We start from the raw sequence: 13,482 nt of genomic DNA, 5'->3' as shown, positions 1-13,482 counted from the left end.
GGACACAAATTTGTATAATGACATGGGTATGACACAGGTATTACAATATGAAGGTGGTTTATGAGGACACTACCTGTGTCCCCGTAATTCAAAAGGCTTAAAAGACATAGGCTACTAAATGGCGTTTTTTTGAAAATCTAAAAATGCAGAAAGTTTCCTGTGAGGGGTAGGTTTAGGTGTAGGGTTGGTGTAGGGCAATAGAAAATACAGTTTGTACAGTATAAAAACCATTACGCCTATGGAGAGTCCCCGTAAACCACCAATACCAACATGTGTGTGTGTGTGTGAATATATACATATAAAAACACTAGAAGTCTATATGTCCTCATTTAAACAGCTAAACAAGTGTGTGTGAGACTTCAAAACAATAAAGTGAACTACTTTCTGTGTTTTTACAGGGCTTGAATATAGTGGGCGACTTATGAAACACAGTTTAGTTGTTCATAATCGGCGTATCTTTGTACATAAGATCAGATCAGTTTAACAAACTTCCAAAAAGCTGCTATATTACATAAGACAAGTAACTAAAGTTCAGATATGTAAAGCTGTTTATTCAGAGTACACTGTGTTTCTGCGATAAAGCAGCTCGTGTTGACTCTGACACACTGTACCGGTGTTCCGGTGAATTCAGTTCCCCTGTTTCCCCCTCACAGCGCATGCGCAGCTTCAGTACGAAAATCGTGACGTCATGATTTCGCCCCGGCGAAGCGAGTTTTAGTGGTTTTGCTGTCTTTTCGCAAGCACAAGGTTAATTTCACCATGTTCATTAGATAGCTAATTTGTAATTAAATACATGTATGTACGTAACGTCCTGTTCAATCGCTATAGAGTCAGATTTCCCTGCTAATTCTAACTTTGGCCTATTTTATTAAGTGTAACGTTTAGGCTACGATTAGACAGTTAAATTCCTTCGCCAGGGGCATTCTTTTGTTCGGACGCCCATTTCCATTGTATTGTTCTTGTTGTTGTTAGTGTGTGTGTGTTTCTGTTAAACAACTGAAGCCTTGTCGAAATAATAACAAATAAACTATATTGCACAATGACTAGTCTCTCTTTTATTATTTTAGGTAACTCAGAGTGATGCTCCTGATGTTTTTTTAAATGTCATAATTACGTCTAACCGAGACTAGTCATTGTGCAATATAGTTTATTTGTTATTATTTCAACAAGGCTTACGTTGTTTGACAGAAACACACACACACACACTAACAACAACAATAACAATAAAATGGAAATGGAAATGGGCGTCTGAACAAAAGAATGCCCCTGACGAAGGAATTTAACTGTCTAATTGTAATGAATGGTGTTACACTTCATAACAGGCAAAAGTTAGAATTAGCAGGGAAATCTGAGTCTGACTCTATGTTGCGATTGAACAGGACGTCACGTACATTAATACGTATTTAATTACAAATTATCTAATTAACATGGTGAAATGAACATTGCTTGCAGAAAGACAGCAAAACCACCATAAGCTGACTTGCTTAGCCGGGGCGAAATCATGACGTCATGATTTTAGTACTGAAGTTTCAGGGTTGCCAGGATATATATATATATATAAAAAAAGCCCAATTGCTACTAAAAACTACCGCGGGGAAACCGCGGACTTGGCAACACTGCGAAGTTGCGCAGGCGCTGTGAGGGGGAAACAGGGAAACTGAATTCACCGGAACACCGGCATTAATGAGAAGTGGTTTTTACCTGTCAGATTTGATCTGATCTACACGAAAAAACACTCTCCAGAAGACTTTTCTCCGTCTTAGAAGAGATTGATTATTCCTGCGATCTTTACACTGCTACTGTTTTTCTTTGGTAAATCGGTCAATACATGTTTTAGGATTGAGTTTGAAAGCAGAAGAGCCTTGAGTTGGTTTCTCTACTTCCTGAAACTTTCCTTTCCCGTAAACATTGTAAAAGCGCCGACGAGAGAAACATCCCTACTTCCAGAAGGCTACTACACTACACATACTACAATACTGACAACACTAGAGATCTCATGAACATGCAATCCGTCCGTCTTTCTAAATTTCAATGAATACATTAATTATGAGAATGCTGAAGTTTATATATTTAAGTGTAGATCTATCTATCTATCTATCTATCTATCTATCTATCTACCTGTCTGTCTGTCTGTCTGTCTGTCTGTCTGTCTATCTATCTATATATATATCTGTCTGTCTGTCTGTCTATCTACCTGTCTGTCTATCTATCTATCTATCTATCTATCTGTCTGTCTGTCTGTCTGTCTGTCTGTCTATCTATCTATCTGTCTGTCTGTCTGTTTGTCTATCTATCTTATCATTGTAAAGTCATTTTAAACTTCCAGGCCATGCTTTCTCAAGCCAGTATAAAAGTTTGTAATTATAATTTTCTCTAGTTTTTAATGCATGAGTAAAATTGTCACTAAAATGGCATTGCTATATTTTCATATAAGCTATATTTAAATCAGAATCACCTACAGATATGTTGTGCATTGTATAAATGTTCATGGCTTTGCATTTCCTCCAACTCTCACTACACACCGCTTGAATCACTGCTGCATCCTGGGATCATTTCCTCAAAAAAGTGAGTTCCTGTGGTGCCACCTTCCACAAGAACAGATTTACAGATATAACCTCTCTCAGCCTTGAAAGTTGAAGTTTCGTTCATTTGTTTTTTTTTTCTTCTGTCAAAGGACTGACGTTTGAATCTGTACAAATTTCTACATAATTGTCGTATATCTATTGGAAGCAATGCACCTTGATAAAAATGTCAGTATTCTTGTTTGATTGAATGCATTTGCATTCATTTCTTCAACAGAAAACAATATCAACAATACTTTTATTTATATGGAATAAAATGATCTGACTGGGTCTCAGAGCTCTCAGGAGACCATCACCTCCTCAGTAAGGTCAAGGCCCTTTTTTCTTTGAATTTCTAAATAAAAGGTTGCTTTAATGGGTTTGTTCCTCAGAAATGTCCATTTTAATTTTACAAGAACTGCTTTGACCCTAAATAGCCACGGTAAGATGATAAGCCTGATGTCCTGTGTCATTATGACTGAATTGGATCTTTTGGCTAGTTTGTCTTGAGCGATACAGAAACTCCCAGATGTGGCCTGTGGAAACATGTCATCGCTGAGTAAATAACCAGCAGCGGGGTAAACAGCTAATAAATCTTCTTAATCAGATGCTCTTAGGAATCACATGTTGCCGCATCTAAGAAATTCTAGAGGTCACTTGCGTAGGGCTGTTTGGTGACGGTCTGTTCTGGTCACTCGCTGATGTTCTGGTGTGAGTGATGAAGATGGCGTAGATGTGACGTCCTGAACCGCCCCAGCTGCTCTCATCATGTGTTTATACAGAAGTTTCCTGTGATCGTGCATAATACTTGATGAAACAAGGAGATAATCTGAGTGTAACATTATACAGATAATAAACATGCTTGAGTCATATAATAGTAACTCACTGACTGTCACGAAGAGCACTACATGTATGACATAAGAAGTTCTCTTCTCTTGTTTACTAGTCTAGTTAAAAAAAAATTGGCATTGTCTTCTAGAATTGTTGGCTCACTAGAAAATCACTTGTGATGTTCCATATTTGCTCCTTATAGTGCACACGAAAATAAAATGTCATTAAAATTAAATTAGGATAAATTAAAGCTCACCAAACTTCAATCTCAAACATACTATATATAACAGCTGATTTCCCCTCTTTTGTCAGTCTAGGTATCAGTGGAGATTTTACATGGCCTCTTTCTGCAGGTTACATCGTTACACCATTAGGCGGCGACAAGTAGCCTACTATAAGCGGGTATTGAATCATTAATTGCATTCGTTCAAGCACATTGATTTATTCATGAAAAAATAATTGAGTGAGTCAATGAATCATTCAAAGAATCTATCCATTCAACAGCACTGTTTCTTACAGCAACAAAACAATTGAGTGAGTCATTGAATGATTCACGGAATTGATTCGTTTAACAACACTGTTTTATTCAGGAATCAAACAAATGAGCCAGTCACTGAATCATTCACTGAACAGAATCTTTCAACAACACTGTTTTATTCAGGAACGAAGCAACTGAGAGAGTCATTGAATATTTCACAGAATCGATTCGTTCAACAATACGGTTTCATGCTGCAACAGAACAATTGAACGAGTCATTGAATCATCCACTGAAGCGATTCGTTCAACACTGTTTTATTCAGGAATCAAACAATTGAGCGAGCCATTGAATCATTCACGGAATCGATTCGTTTAACAATACGGTTTCATGCAGCAACAGAACAATTAAAGGAGTCATTGAATCATCCACTGAAGCGATTCGTTCAACACTGTTTTATTCAGCAAGAATTACGGGGAAGGGTCTGATTTGGCTTTCTTTGGATTTTTTTCGTTTGGCGAATTAAAAAGAGGCAAAGGCAATATATCTAAAACGTAAGCTACTCCATATTAACCATATTAAGACTAAAGTCTTTGTTGTGTGTAAAAGCAATATCACACAATCGCTCTGTCACCTTGTCAATAATAGCGGTCCAAGTCCTCATCGCTATAAGGTGAGTCTCTTTTGAACTAGCTACAATTTTACTTTCTCAGCTCTTGTCACCTTCACACCCGGGGGAAAACCAGACCAAAACCAATGGTGTTTAGATCCCCCCTGGCCCATGACACAAGTTAGGACGTCACAATGACTTTTCCCTCAAAACACACAGGGCCACATAATAGTGGAATGAGCTACTAAATACACCAGTGGTTAACAGCACAGGCGCCGAGGTAATTTCTTCTAATTTGTTGTCTTAATTTTCTGCTGAGGAAAGCACAGTCTTTATGAAGAGTCTAATGGACTAACAGATGTACAGTGAAATTAGACTGTAAAATAGGAAGCAGGAATATGTTCTTGTTTTCTGCGATCAAAGCGGGATTACTATCAGAAACAACTTTTCAGTAGGCCTAGTTTACTTGGTAGCACTTTACAACAAGGTTCCATTAGTTAATGTATTACATGAACTTGAACAAGCGATGAACAATACATTCATTACAGTATTTATTAATGAAACAGTTGTTTATTCACAGTGCATTAACTAATGTTAACAAGCACAACTTTTGATTTTAATAGCCTAATGCATTAGTAAATGTTGAAATTAACATTAAGATGAATAAATGCTGTAGAAGTATTGTTCATGCTTAGTTCATGTTAATTAAAACTAATGTTAACTAATGAACCTTATTGTAAAGTGTTACCGTCTACTTTTCTTTATATTATATCAGTTTGATGAAGTCAGTTCTCCTCATTTGCACACACACTATAAAAATGTAAGAGTAAGAAAACACAGTTTCAGTCTTTCTACTTTAAAATTTCACTTGATGTGTATTTGGTGTTAAAATTGTTCTTACACATTTGTTTTTCAGAGCAGGCATATGTCTCAGTAATGTTGTTACGGGGCAACTGAGACGAGAAACGTGCGGATCCATGTGCAAAGCTTTATTCTAAAACATAGTCAAAACAGGCAAGGGTCGGACAATGGCAAACAGGTATATAGAGGGCAAAACTGAAGAGTAATTCGAAACACAGGCGATGGTCCAGGCGAGGAATAAACAGTATCCGAACAGGGCAAGACAAGAGGGGTAATCCAAGACAGGCGATATACTTCAGGACAGGCAGAGATCATACAGAAACGAGATATACAGGCTAGGATCAAGACACGAATGACTAAGGCAATAAACAGGATTAAACTAGACTTTGACTCAGAACTAGAAACTCAAACTATGACCGGGAACTGGCTTCGTAAAGTAGCTACGCATAACAGCATAAATGCTAAACAATACTCGGCATTGAATGGTGGTGTGAGACTGATTTATATAGTGTGTGTTATTAGTAGCAGCTGTGTGTGATTGGTTTCAGGTGAGCTTGTGATTAGTGCAATGGAGCATGGGAAATGTAGTCCAGGGTGATGTGTAACAGTCTGTGTGGTGTGAGAGTCAATATAATGGGAGGGTGACCTCTGGTGGCAAGCGGATGGAAGTTCATGGACAGGATTTGTGACAGATGTAATGTCACGAAACTTTTTGCTGTAAACACCTAAATCTGAAATCACTTCATGTCAAGTATTTTGCTCGTGATGTGCTTTTTACAGAAGCCCGTTTCCGCCACGGAATAAAAAAATATAAAGTAGCCTATTAATAAAGTAATAAAGTATTTGCGACTTTTTATCTCACAGTTCAATTCTGAGAAAAAAAAAAAGCCAGAATAGCCAGTTTATATCGTAATTTTGTTTTGTTTTTCGCAGAATTGGGAGAAACTCAGAATTCAGATTCCGAATTTACATCTCACTATTCTGTCTATTTCGTATTAATATCGCGATTCCTTTTTCCGCCACGGAATAAAAAATAAATAGGCTAAATAAAAAATAGGCTACTTGCGAATTTTTTTCTCACAATTCTGTTTCTCTTTTTTTTATATCGCAATTGCGAGTTTATATCTCACAATTCAGATTTTTTTTCTCAGAATTGCGAAAAAATCCGAATTGTGAGATTAAAAAATCGCGATTATTTTAGGCATATTTTTTTTCCGTGGCGGAAACGGGCTTCATAGCTTTTGCTGTCTTTACAATAACTGACTCTTGATGTTGTCTAATCTAATGTAATGCTTGCGTACATGTTTTTATGTGCCCACATACTTAGGTTGAGTATTGCATCACTGACACTCACTGATCTCACACATTTATCGGACATTCCTGTCCCTCTCCCCGCTCCGCATCAGCATCATCACCTTCGCAATAAATATCCAGAGATTCAGGAGCTCAGACACAGAGACACGGAGGAGATCCGGAGAGACGCTTTAGTTCGGATTAAGACGCATTCACGCGCGCTGAAGAGGAAGCGGAGTACGGCGCACTTGTTTCGGGAGGTGAGACGCGAACACACGCTTTATTTAATGCTTAAACAAGTTTCGTTTTATGCGTTTGAGTTCAGAACAGCGCAGTGCTTCAAAACACACAGAGCTGCCTTCCTAGACAGCAGCATTTTTGGGGCATCATAAGCGCGTTGGTAACCGAGTCGGAAAACACCTGATGCAGGAACACATGCAGCAGCTCACCGATGATGCCCAAAAATACTGTCGTAGTACGCAGCGAACTGGGATTTGAGACACCACCGAGTATGCATTTATTTCACTTATATATTCTACAAAATTGCATAGTGTATGAAAATGACTTACAGTTAATATACTGTAAACATTTGAATTGTCTCCATTTAGGTTATTATTTATACTTGATAAGGCTCTTAAAATTGATTCATTATATCTTAAAATGTAAACTTGTGTACTCAGGTTGATTCAGTCATATTACATTATATATATGACTTGATATATGAGGATCAGATTTTTGGTTACCTATCATTTTTACAGTGCATAACATAGAGCAAAATTGAGCATTTATTATATAAAACCTCCCATAGGTACAGGTATAATAGAATACAAACTGGGATTTGAGACACTGTCAAAGAGTTATGCATTTATTTTACTTACATATACTACAAACTTGTATAGCGTGTGAAATATATATAATGCACTGTAAACTTGTACATGTGCAGTTGTTTCCTTAAGCAGCTATTTATACCTGATTCTTAAAATGACTTATTTTATATTTGTAAATTGTAATGTAGTCAGGTTGATTCAGTCATTTAACAGTATTAAATATCGACATGTTATGTAATATATAACTATCATGTAAGTAAAATCTATGTTTATATTATAGATCTAGTATAAAATAATGTGATTGACCTCCCATAGGTACAGGTATAATAGAATACAAACTGGGATTTGAGACACTGTCAAAGAGTTATGCATTTATTTTACTTACATATACTACAAATATATATAGCGTGTGAAATATATATAATGCACTGTAAACTTGTACATGTGCAGTTGTTTCCTTAAGCAGCTATTTATACCTGATTCTTAAAATGACTTATTTTATATTTGTAAATTGTAACGTAGTCAGTTTGATTCAGTCATTTAATAGTATAAATATCGACATGTTATGTAATATATAACTATCATGTAAGTAAAATCTATGTTTATATTATAGATCTAGTATAAAATAATGTGATTGTGAAGGTAAAAGGGTTTTTAAATTTGTATTCATTGTAAAAGTGCAGTTGTTGCCTTTATAATCTATTTGTACCATTTAAACTCGTGAAAGTGACTTATGATGGTGCAACTGTATATATTCAGGTTGATCTGGTTTGGCTTGAATAAAACCTGTTAATTTAAGTTTAACCACAAGGAGCACTTTGTATTTTCACAGTATGTGTATAAAATGCATTTATGCTTGTGATCTGGATACTCTAGTACAGTGAATCTCAACCTTTTGGCGTACCGGACCCCAGTCCAATTCAGAACCATCCTCAAGGACCCCAGAACAAAATTGACTCATCTATGTATCATTTGTGTCTTTGTGAGGACCAAATGCAGTCAAGTATAATTCAAGTTAGTTGACTTGTCCAGTATTTGGCCATATCATCAGCTATATTGGATTTTTCTTTCATGGGAACATGTAATGTCAAAATATACAACATTTATACACAAATTCATACTTTATACGGACCCCCTGGCCTTACGTCAAGGATCACTCGGGGTCCACGGACCCCTGGTTGAGAAACACTGCTCTAGTACACTGCTGTCATCAGACGTGTATCCAGCACTTACAGTACTCAGACTGTAATTCATGTTGGCTCCTTCAGACTCGTGTGACGTTGACGCTCAGGAATTCGTTATTCCTCTAATAACACTCTGCTGTGTGTAAATCCACTCTTATCTGCAGAACTACGAAACCGCATGCTGGTACCGTGAACATCCAGCACTGCGCGTCTAAAAACGTCATTCGTATGAGAGATAGGCTACCGTGTGTCAGACACACTTTAAGACTGGTCCTAATCTAAAGACGGTTGCAATATTAACCCACCAGACCAGAATGAGTATAAACCGCCTCTGGCTTTTATTAAGATCAGGGTTATGATGTATGTTTGCAGTCGGCTCACAGTCAGCACATTTACAGCATGCTCTAATGCATAAGATCTGTGCTTTACAGACACACCGCTGTGTTGGTGGCTCTTTGTTGGTTTAAGTCAGATTCCTTTTAGGCTGCTCATAACTCACCAGGTCTGCTCGTGCTGACGTTAACATGTTGTTTTTGCTTCAAATTGCATGCAGCTTCTCTTATCCTGCGCTCGTTCGGCCCTCGTATTTATCGTGCGCTTACAGATGGACAGATGCAGGATAGATAGACAGACTCGTAATGAGAACGCTGTGTGTGTGTGTCTCTCGTTCTCTCTGTGTGCGGTGACTCAGCTTCACTCCTTTACAAGCTTTTCGACTCACTCATCACGTTTGCAATAATCTATTCCTCTATTCTTCCCTCCCACGTGTTTCTGTCTGCTGGACAATGGTGCTGTGTTCTTCCTTTGGGGCCGAAAGTAAGGATCAGATTTCTCACACACACAAATGCACACAAACGTGTGCATGTGGATATCAAATGCTGCATGTTTTCCCTTTGCAACAGTGAAACAACTTGTTGTTTTCCGGTTAAAACATCCTTAAAACAGGATTTGAGAGCTGAAACTGATACAGGATATTAAGACTTGAATATAAATGTGATTTGTTTTGTACATTTAAAGATTTGTGCCAGCTGTTCTCACTATGTTTTAGTGATTTTTATGCTTAAAATGCTGTGAATTCAAGACAAATGGTTATGCATTTGCTTATATTCAAGTTGCATGTGGGTCAAAGACGTTAAGATGTCCGCATCAAAAGAAATTGACAAAAGTTATTTTATGTCCATAGAAAGTACATTAAATGCGAGTAAAGTGTCTGCATTTAAGGTTTCAAATAAGTTTTTGAAGAGTAAAATGTCAAAATTTGGTTGAAATAATGTTCCATTGTCATTCAGTGTAACACTTATAGTTATGTAAAAATTCAAACAACATGCTTATTCTGACCTGTACATATTAAGATATATAAAAGAATAAGTGAGCATATTAAATTTTATTGGGTTTTAAATGAGTAAAAAATTCTTACTGACAAATGGGCAAAACCTAGGATTGTGGCAAATTAAAAAAAATGTAAAATGACAACTAATTAGTATTTGGGGTGAAAGTAATTAGTTATTTAATATGTAATAAATAAATTTTTGTTGTAAATATGCCTGACAAGATTGTTACACTGAATGACATTTTAGTGGGTGTCTTCTGTAAATCAGGGGAAAATGTATGATATTTATTTTTTGCTCAGAAAAACAAAAAACAAAAATACAATTACATTAAACAGAAAACTTTAAACTTTTTTTTTTTGGAAAAACAACAACAATTTAAAGCAGTATTGTTTTTATGTTTAAACCCTTTTTCGTCTTTGACCCATGTACGGAATTCTTTATATATCTTGCAGTGTTAACTCTCAGATGAATATGTCTTGTTTTAAGGATGTTTTTGACTGTAAGCTGAAAAAATTATATAAAAGAATAAGTGAGCATATTAAATTTTATTGGGTTTTAAATGAGTAAAAAATTCTTACTGACAAATGGGCAAAACCTAGGATTGTGGCAAATTAAAAAAAATGTAAAATGACAACTAATTAGTATTTGGGGTGAAAGTAATTAGTTATTTAATATGTAATAAATAAATTTTTGTTGTAAATATGCCTGACAAGATTGTTACACTGAATGACATTTTAGTGGGTGTCTTCTGTAAATCAGGGGAAAATGTATGATATTTATTTTTTGCTCAGAAAAACAAAAAACAAAAATACAATTACATTAAACAGAAAACTTTAAACTTTTTTTTTTTGGAAAAACAACAACAATTTAAAGCAGTATTGTTTTTATGTTTAAACCCTTTTTCGTCTTTGACCCATGTACGGAATTCTTTATATATCTTGCAGTGTTAACTCTCAGATGAATATGTCTTGTTTTAAGGATGTTTTTGACTGTAAGCTGAAAAAATAGTCTTAAGTGTGAGGTTGAGGAAGATTGAAATCAGAAATACTCAAGTTTGAGGTTGAAGTTTGAAGACAAAAATACTCTTAAGCTTGAGCTTGAGATGTTTGCAGTCAAAAATTCTCAAATTTGAGGTTTAAGTTTGAAGAGAAAATACTTTTACAAAAATAAAATAAGTTTAAGGTTGAAGAACTTTGAAGACTTAAGTTTGAGACTGAAGTTTATAGACAAAAACACTCAGGTTTGAGTTTGAAGAAGTTTGAAGTCAAAAATGCTGTTAGTGAAGTTGAAGATGTTTGAAGACTAAAAATACTCTTAAGCTTGAGATCGAAGAAGCTTGAAGACAGAAATACTCAGGTTTGAAGGTGACGTTTAAAGCCTAAAAATACTCAAGTTTGAGTTTGAAAACGTTTGAAGTCAAAAATACTGTTAAGTGTGAAGTTCAAGATGTTCTAAGACTAAAAATTCGAAGAACTTTGAAGACAAAAATACTCAGGTTTGAGTTTGAAGAAGTTTGAAGTAAAAAATACTCTTAAGATTGAGATCAAAGAAGTTTGAAGACAGAAATACTGCTAAGTTTGAAGTTCAAGATGTTTTAAGACTAAAAATACTCTTAAAGGGTGTAACAGAATATGTTGACATGCTTTAATGTTCAAAAAACACATTATTTTTCAAATACTGTACATTATTGTAGGTCCTATATGCCCCGCCTCTCTCAAACGCTTCGTTTTCTACAAAGCCCCTCCTTCCGACAAGCGCAGTCTGCTCTGATTGGCCAGCTGACCCAGTGCATTGTGATTGGCCGAACACCGCAAGCACTCGTCGGAAATGTAACGCCCCTTACCATAATCGCGTCAGCGTCAGCGTCAGCTTTCAAAATAAATGTAAAGACAGTAAATAATGTCATTATCTCTTTGGTTTTGAGACTTTAGTCTTTGCAACTTCAGGGATCTTATCTATTCACAAACAGCTTGTAACACTCCAAAGAGAAAGGAAAACTTGAAATCGCATCATATGACCCCTTTAAGCTTGAGATCGAAGAAGCTTGAAGACAAAATACTCAAGTTTGAAGGAGAAGTTTGAAGCCTAAAAATACTGAAGTTTGAGGTTGAAAAAGTTTATAGACAAAAACTACTCAAGTTTGAGGTTGAAGAAATCTGAAGACTAAAAATAGTCAAGTTTGAAGTTGAAGAAGTTTGCAGTCAAAAATACTCTGAATTTTTTAGACAAAAAAACTCAAGTTTGAGGTTGAAGTCTGAAGACTAAAATGCTCTTAAGGTTGAGGTTGAAGAAGTTTAAAAACTAAAATACTCTTTAAGTTTGAGGTTGTTGCCAGTCTGTGGTTTTATATGTATGTGACTCATAAAGAAAGAGTTCATACTCATGACTCATGAGAGCTGCTGCACATTGTGAATGAGGTCAAATAATAAGGATACCAAGAGAGGAGAACGGAAGGAAAGGGAGTTGAGAGGGGGAAAGAGAAAGAAAAGCGGGTGAGGTTTTACAGCAGTGTCATTCTGCAGACGCTCGGCTTGCATCAGGTCAGACAGATCCACTTGTGTTGTTTCTGTTGAGTGTGTGTGTGTGTGTGTGTGTGTGTGTGAATGTGTTTTCTCTCTCTCATGTCAGCTGGGTCCATATGTTTCCTGCACACCATGGGCACTGTAACGTCTCACGCCCTTAATGAACATGCAACTAACCGCTGCATTATACTGCATGAGTGCTGACTTTATGTGCATGTGTTTTTATGTCTGCATTTAACGCCAACTTAGTGGCAGATGTGTTTATTCTGACAAATAAACAGATACAAGTGACTCAGCCACTGACATACAGTGATCTTGGAAGAATTTGATGAGAAATGAAACCCTAGAGGAGATGCATGTGAGATTACTGGGGGATTTTTCTCTGGAGAAACATCTTGAGAAAGATTTCGATTCACAATGGTGTTTAGGAGAAGCAGTTGTGACAGGGGTTTTCCCACCTTAATCTGCCAGTGCTGACTGAATAGGCTAATAATTGTTTAAAATGTATAACCGTTGAGTGCTGGATAAACTGGTTAGGTTGTAATCTAATACACACAGTGAGTATTGTTCTGTTCTTGCGTTTTGAGATTTTGCCCTTGAAATGTTGAATAAGAAAATAATTGTATCAATGAGTTTTTTTTTTACATTAGTTGCATGGATTTCATTTACATGTGTTTTTATATCCAAACATATATTACTTTAACATATCAGAAACACTCCCTTGTTTTCTCATGTCACTCACAAATATCATCATCTGTGTTTACAAGGCACTGCAGCCAACAGGAAGAGACCCATGAACCGTCTTCATCACACACACACACACACACACACACACACACAACAACGCAATAAAATGAAACAATAAAATAAAATTATGATCAAACAGCAATCACAAACAGCAATTTTCAGCTTATTACGGCCCAAGCTACTTAATTTACTCACCCCCATGTCATCCAAGATGTTCATGTCTTTCTGTCTTCAGTCGCA

This window comes from Sinocyclocheilus rhinocerous, unplaced genomic scaffold (assembly GCF_001515625.1).
Source record: "Sinocyclocheilus rhinocerous isolate Xijiao unplaced genomic scaffold, SAMN03320098_v1.1 scaffold1596, whole genome shotgun sequence".
NCBI classification, from domain to species: domain Eukaryota; kingdom Metazoa; phylum Chordata; class Actinopteri; order Cypriniformes; family Cyprinidae; genus Sinocyclocheilus; species Sinocyclocheilus rhinocerous.
This window is presented reverse-complemented; position numbering follows the sequence as displayed.